The sequence below is a fragment of the Mirounga angustirostris genome, unplaced genomic scaffold (genome assembly GCF_029215605.1).
Source record: "Mirounga angustirostris isolate CCGP_5_RB_7025 unplaced genomic scaffold, mMirAng1.0.hap1 SCAF_15, whole genome shotgun sequence".
In the NCBI taxonomy this organism is placed as follows: domain Eukaryota; kingdom Metazoa; phylum Chordata; class Mammalia; order Carnivora; family Phocidae; genus Mirounga; species Mirounga angustirostris.
Window position 1 is genome coordinate 48153818 of NW_026991723.1, and position 7336 is coordinate 48161153.

Here is a 7336-nt window from a genome sequence, read left to right on the forward strand (position 1 = left end):
TCATCAATAACAAAGAAATGTGTCCATGCTTTGTAAAGAACTTCAAAGACACGAGTTAAACATAAGAGAATTGTTTGGACTTCCTTCTGCCACAGAAAAGGGCTTTATTAACTACTCTTTCTAAACACATTTTAGGTGAATATAATCCATTTAAGTTTTCACAAAAACAGGTGTAAAAGATATGATTAGCAGGCATGCTTTAACTTTCAAAGTTCAGGTTTCTGAGCCCCGGCGTTGTTTAAGAAAAGCAATAATAGAAGTCTGAAGACAACCATCAAGATCAAATGTCTAGAAATCTCAGGGGAATCAAAGTTTTCTCTTGTAAAGGAACTTAAAATATTCTGATCCTCTGTGTAAAATTTTTTTTAACTTAGTATTAAGAATTAGGTCTTTAACTTCTTTTTCCTGTACTTCATAACAGCTTTCAACATGATCTCCCTTCCTCCAGACTTGCCTCCCTGCACTTCATCTTCCACACGCCTCCAGTGTCTCCTTACTAAAACTCAGATTTGATCAGGTCATTGACTCTTCTGTTCCAGAATCCCTTCATGGCTCAGGACTCATGCCTTCTGATTAAAGCAAACACATTCATCTCCTTTACCCCTAGATCCCATCCGTGTGCCATGCTCCTGCCGTTCTGCAGGGTTCCCCAGTCCTGAACCCTTGCATACCTCTGCTCTTGCTCTTTCTTCTGTTATATATGCTCCTTTCTTCCTTTTCATCCTGGCAGGATCCAACTCCTGTCAAAATCTAGTTTAAATGCCACCTTATCTGTGAAGCTTTTCTTGACTCATCCAGATAGAATTAAATCACACTTTCTGGGTTTTTATACCTTAATGTAGAGTGAACAGATGGAAGGGAAAGCTTTAGAGCCAGAAAGATCTTATTTCCATTCCTGATTCCTCTGCTCACTGTGACCTTGGGCAAAACACTGAAGATCGCTGAGCCTCATATTTCTCATCCATGAAGTGGGTATAATAATATTAACATATCAGGGTGAACTGTGATCATATATACAAAATGCTTTGCATAGGTCTTGGCTACATAGTAAAGACTCAAAGGAAGGTATTTACCTTGTTTTTATCATCTTATTATTATTTGCTCATTTATCACAATCTGATTGATATCATAGATAACAGAATGCTTGTCTAACCCACTAGGTTTTCAGTCATTAAAGGCAGGTATGTGATATTCATATTGTCATCCATGATGCCTAGCACAGAACCTGACTCACTGATGGTGCCAGTTTATTGCTTATTGAGTAAAAGTCCACCTGCATCTGATACAATGATTTCCTGAGCTTTGCTGAGAGAATGTTCCACTGTATCACAACTGTTGATTCATATGCACCAAAACATGCGTGTTACTTTAACAATATAAATATATACAGTGCTATAAATTGTTCTTTTTAGAACTCTGCATATACTCATCCCTGAAAAAAGGCAGCAGGACAGGGACTATCTCTTTTTGCCTCCTTTTTATCTATAAGGGTAAAATTAACATGACATTGTAAGGCTTACAGAAAGTAATATATAAATTCACCTCTAACCTGTATTTCCACCAACATAGCTGCCGGAGATAGCTTGGGCTGAAATTGCACTAAAACTCCTGAATGATTCAGTTCACTCGGTTCAATTGCTCTTTCAGTATGTGCTATGCCCAGTTCATTGGGAAGGCAGTGTGGAACAAGACAACATAAAAGGCTTTCTTTCTAGTTCAATTAAAATAAACAATGACATGTGCCCTACTGAAATAACAACTGAACAATAGCATTAAATCCACCCCAGATATCCAAATGGGAAAAGAACGTGTGATGCAACTGTCTCAGTCGGACCAGATCACGTCTGTCCCCAGGCTTCAGTCCCCAGGAGAGGCACACCTGTGCTGCCACCAGTGTGAGCCTTCGACTGCGTTACTGCCCAGCTAAAATTCTTCCACGGTTGCCATTTCTGGCCTGCAGCAGATAGTCCAAACCTTGAGGCTGGCATAAAAGGCTTTGGAGAAGTGAGACCACACCTATTTTCCCAGTCTTGCTTCCCTTCCCTTCTTCATACTTCCTATGCTCAGTGACATGAAAATTATCTCCTCGGACTTCCAATTTCAACTCCCAACAGAGTGAAGAGACTAGAAGGCATCATTCCTTTCCTTCCAACAGAGTGAAGAGCCTAGAAGGCATCATTCCTTTCCTTATAACAAGTAAAACCTGAAAAAAACCCTGAAAATTACTTTTCTTGGAATCGTCAGAGAACTGAGGTACTACTCAGGGCAAGCAGGAAGGTGGAGAAATAGATAAACACGGCCAAGACCTTATCTGGAGCAGAAGCCCACCGGAGCCATAAACTGGTAGGATTACTTACATGGCAATAATAGTTAAATGGTAATTTCGATGAGCTGCTGGAGGCTGAGGGTGAGCTAGCTGGAGAGTGAGAAATTCCTGAAGGCTGCAGTCTTGGAAGTTGGGGGACACACTTTCATGGGTTTTACCACCAAGAAACTCAGCAGGTTCTCATGGTGAAGATCTGAGAAAGATCCTCTCAAGGGCTCTGGCAGGGGGAGGGAAAGAGTAATTATTGTGAAATATGGGCAGAGATTTCTCCATAATAAAGGTCCACACTCCAGGGGAAAAGAGTTTTCCAGAACCTTTTCCCTACAAGAAAGGACATTCCTCCCACTATAGCCCCCTCTAGCCTTCCGGTCTCATCTAAGAAGATGAAAACATAGTGAACAGGGGTCTAGGTCTCAAGGAAATAGACTGAGAACACTGCAGCCAGGCAAAGAAGTAGAAGGTGGGGGCTGGGGGGGGGCGGGAAGCTATACTACTGGAAAGACATGAAAGTTACAGCCCTAAGACACAGGTTGTATAAAACAGAGATTTAATCAAAGGATTATAGAGTGTTCCCCCTCTCCATAACATCACCAGACCAAGACTCCAGTATAGTAACAATGGACTGCAGCTGAAAGAGCAACAAGACACAAACTCTGTAAGGAAAAGTACTTAGGGAAGTCCAAGGTCAAATAGGGAGACAAAAATACAGACACTAGAGAGATTTGAAACCTCTAGCACCTATAGCTAAAGCAAATATTAAACCCAACCAAACTCCTAGCCAGCTTACATAAATCCTCATACTAAATACCTATATACTTTAGTTCCTATTACCCAATAAAACACATCTGGCTTTCAACAACAACAACAAATTAAGACATGCAAGAGAAAAAAACAGTCTGAAGAGATTAAAAAAAAAAAAAAATCATCAGAACCAGAACTACATATGGCATGAATTTGGGGATTATCAGAAAAGGAATTTAAAATAACTGTGATTCATATGTTAAGGACTTTAATGGAAAAGGTAGGCAACATGCAAGAACACATGGGTAATATAAGCAAAAGAAGGAAAATCCAAGAAAGAATCAAAAGGAGATGCTAGAAATAAAAAAAAGTATAACAGAAATAAAGAAATGCATTTGATAAGCTTATCCATAGATTTGACACAACTGTGGAAAGAATCTGTGATTTTGTAGATAGGTCAAAAGAAATTACCAACTGAAATGTAAAGAGAAAGAAGAGTTTAAAAAACTGAATGAACCATGCAGGAACTGTGGGATAATTTCAAAAGGTGTAACATACACGTAATTGGAAAATTAGAGTGAGAAGGGGAAAAAATGGAGAACTTTCCAAGTACTTTTCAAAACTGATGAGACTCCAAACCTCAGGTCCAGGAAGTTCAACAAACACAAAGCAAAATAATTGCAAACCACGTCCCCCCATATGCGCACATACGCGCACGCGTGCACACACACACACACACACACACACCCCTAGGCATATCATATTAAAACTGCAGAAAACCAAAGACATTGAGAAAATCTTGAAACACGACAGAGGAAAAAAAGTAATGACTTACCAATAGAGGAGCAAGTATAAGAAGGACAGCGGACTTCTCATCAGAAATTATATGATGAAGTAGAGAGTGCAGTGAAATATTTGAAGTATGGAAAGAAAAAAATCACCAACCTAGAATTTTATAGCAAGTAAAATTATTCTTTACAAGGGAATGAGAAATAAAGAACTTCCCAGACAACCAAAAATTGAGGGAATTCAGCATTTGCAGATTTGCCCTGAAATCCAAAACGGATTTTATGCAAAAAGAAAATGATACAGGTCAGAAACTTGGATCTACCAAAAGACAAGAAGAGAATGAAGAAGGAGTACATAATTTTACTTTTCTTATTCTTAACTGATCTAAAAAATAACTGTATAAAGTCATAATAGTAACAACATATTGGATGACTATAACACATGACTAAGTGAAATAAATGACAACAATATCACAAAGGGAGAAATTGGGATGACTCTGTTATAAAGTACCCATACTACATGTGAAACACTATAGTATTATCTGAACATGGAATTAGATAGTTAAAAATGTATATGTAAACTCTTGGGCAATAAACAATTCAGAAAGAAGTATAATTGTAATGCTGACAGAAGAGAGAATGGAATCATTAAATTGCTCAGTTAAGACCAGAGAAAAGAGGGAAGAAAGGGAAAAAATGATAAGGGTAATGAATAGAAGACAGATACAAACACAGTGGATATTAATGCAACTATATCAATAATCACCTTAAGTGTGAATGATCTAAATACACCAATTAAAAACCAAGATTGTCAAAGTGGACAAACAACACAAAACCCAACTTTATGTTGCCTACAAGAAACCCACATTAAATATAAAGACAGAGACAGGTTAAAAGTAAAAAGACTGGAAAAGACATACCATGCTAACACTAAGTGAAAAAGTTGGACTAGGTATCCTAATTTCTGACAAATCTACATTCAGAAAAAAGATTATCAGAGATAAAGAAAAGCATTATGTAATGATAAAGTGATCAATTCTCTAAGAAGACCTAACAATACTAACATGTATGCATCTAACAAGAAAGGGTCAGAACATATGAGGCAAAAATCAACAGAACTGCAAGGAGAAATAGATAAATCCACTATTATAGTCAGAGACTTCAAATGCTTTTGTCAGTAGTAGACAGATCAAGCAGGCAGACTATCAGTAAGCATACAGTTGACCTTAACATCACTATCATTTGACTTGCTCTAATTGACATTCAGAGAATATTCCATCCAACAACAGAATACACATTCTTCTCCAGCTCATATCTGTAAATGCAGACCCCATTCTGGGCCATAAAACACTCAACAAAAATGCATAGAAACCATACAAAATATAATCTCAGACCACAATGGAATTAAACTAGAAATTAACAACAGAAAGATAGCAGGAAAAATCCCCAAATATTTGGAAATTAAACAACAGACTTCTAGATATTACATGGGTCAAAGAAGTCTTGAGAGAAATTTTTAAATATCTGAACGAGATGAAAAGAAAAATACATATTATCAAAATATGTGGGATGTAGCAAAAGCAGCACTTAAAAAGAAATTTATAACATTGAATACACATATTAGAATAGAATAAAGGTACAAAATCAATAATATAATCTTCCTTTTTAAGAAACCAGAGTAATTTAAGCATAAAGCAAGCAGAAACAAAATAATAAAAATTAGAGCAGAGAGGTACCTGGGTGGCTCAGTCATTCAGTGTCTGCCTTCAGCTCAGGTCATGATCCCAGGGTCCTGGGATCAAGCCCTGCATCAGGCTTCCTGCTCAGTGGGAAGCCTGCTTCTCCCTCTGCCTGCGGCCCCACTGCTTGTGTTCCTTCTCTTGCTGTCTCTCTCTCTCTGTCAAATAAATAAAATCTTTAACAACAACAACAACAACAACAACAAATTAGAGCAGAATTCAATGAAATTTAAAACAGGCAAACAGGGCACCTGGGTGGCTCAGTCAGTTAAGCGGCTGCTTTCAGCTTAGGTCGTGATCCTGGAGTCCTCAGGATCGAGTCCCATGTTGGGCTCCCTGCTCAGCGGGGAGTCTGCTTCTCCCTCTGTTCCTCTCTCATGCTCTCTCTCTCAAATAAATAAATCTTAAAAAAATTTTAAAATAAATAAAACAGGCAAACAATATAGAAAAGCTGTTTTTTTAAATGATGACAAAGGAAAAAAGGACACGAATTAACAATATCAGAAAGAAAAGAGTTTTCATTACTCTTGATCTCAAGGACATAAAAGGATAATAAAAGGAATATTATGAACAACCTCATGCCCACACATGGGATAACTTAGGTGAAATGGACCAATTTCTTGAAAGATACAAACTACTAAAACTCATGTGTGTAGAAATAAATAACTTGAAAAAACCCTATCTAGTAAAGAAATTGTCTCAATAATTAATAAACTTCCCAAAAAGGAAAGTACCAAGCCCAAATAGTTTTACTGGTGAATTCTACAAAACATTTAAGGAAGAAATAATACTCATTCTTCATAATCTGGTTCAGAAAATAAAAGCAGAGGGAAGACTTCCTAACTCCTTCTATAAGGATAACATTGCCCTATTAACAAAATCAGATAAGAACATTACCAAAAAAACAAAAAACAAAAACTGTAGAGAATAATTCACATAAACATAGACACAAAATCCCCAATTAAATATTACTGGATTCAATTTGCTAATGTTTAAAAAGAACTAAACACTACAACCAATGAAATTCATTCCAAGTATGCAAGAAAGATTCAACATTCAAAAATCAGTTAATGTCATCTATCATAGCAACAGGCTAAAGAAAAATGTGATATTATCAATCAACACCCAAAAAGCATTTGACAAAGTCTAACACTTATGATTTAAAAAAAAGAAAGAAAAAAAAAACCACTGTCAGAAAACCAGGAATAGAGAGAACTTTCTCAACTTGACAACGAACAACTAACAAAAACCTACATTCTGCATCATTCTTAATGGAGAGAAGCTGAATGCTTCCTCCCTAAGATCAGGAAGAAGTCAAAGATGTCTTCTCATCATTCCCAATCAATACCTAATGGAAGCCCTAGCTAGTACAATATACAAGAAAAGTATATAAAAGCTATACATGTTGGAAAGGAAGGAGTGAAACTATTATTTGACATAATTACTATGCCTAAAATCCCAAAGAATCCACAAGAGAAGAAGTCTAGAATGATTCATGGTATGACACTGAAGTTGGGCGTGTGAGTACGAACTCATGTTTAGCGCAGTATTGATATAGTTACATATATATTTTTTAAATATGCATCTATGCTGTTTAGTTTATACATACATATTTCCTTTCTCCATCAAGCCTGCAAGCAATGACTGTAGCAGAGACAAGTACACCTAGCCTCCAGATCTTGATTTCTAATACCATTCTCCAATACAAGGAGCCAGGAATCTTTGGAGAAATGGCAAATTCT